Source organism: Spea bombifrons, chromosome 4, assembly GCF_027358695.1.
Source record: "Spea bombifrons isolate aSpeBom1 chromosome 4, aSpeBom1.2.pri, whole genome shotgun sequence".
Taxonomy (NCBI): domain Eukaryota; kingdom Metazoa; phylum Chordata; class Amphibia; order Anura; family Pelobatidae; genus Spea; species Spea bombifrons.
This window is the reverse complement of record NC_071090.1, coordinates 36,062,964-36,063,760: the sequence shown is the minus strand read 5'-3', so window position 1 is coordinate 36,063,760 and position 797 is coordinate 36,062,964.

The following is a 797-nucleotide window of genomic DNA, read 5'->3' as shown; positions in this document are numbered from 1 at the left end:
AAGCGCCTGACTCCCTGCCCCCCGGCTTGCAGGATATTGTGGTATGTAGCATGCAGCGGCCACCGTAGGGCACACAGGGGAAGCTTTTAACCAGATTTTACCAGATTGCTGGCACTCGGCCAAAGCCCGTGCACCTGCCAGGGACTGGCATTATAGGGCAACGAGTAACACGGGCAGCATAGCGAGAGAGACGGCCAGGAGCGGCCGTATCCATACACCTGGCACTGACCACCAGCTGCCCTATCCCTACACTCATACTAACCACCCACCCTGCCAAAAACCAGCGGCTGCCCTATTCCTACACCCATACTAACCACCCACCCTGCCAAAAACCAGCGGCTGCCCTATTCACACACTCATACTAACCAACACATGCATATACCGGCACTAACCACCCACCCTGCCACAAACCCACGGCTGCCAGTTTCCCACACAGGCACTAACTAGCAGCCGATATGTGCCCATAGAGGTACCAATACGGGCTGCCATGTTCCTACACTGGCTCTAAGCAGCAGCTGTCTTACTCCCAGTGACACAGTAACACCACCTTTCACGTCACTCAGTTCGCAGCCCCCTACCTCTTCCTTGCAGAACTGCCCCCTCCCCTAGCAGCCTGCCCATCACGTTACACTCAGTGTGTCACTACCCTTCACACACAGCCCTGCCAGTGTATACCCCATAGCAGGGGCAACCTTCACCTAGCCCCCCTCAACTACCAGCAGCAGCCCCCGCCTCCTGCGGGCTCCCCTCCCCCACGCAGGCTCCGCACGCCTCCTCTAGCAGTGGAAGGCTGCACT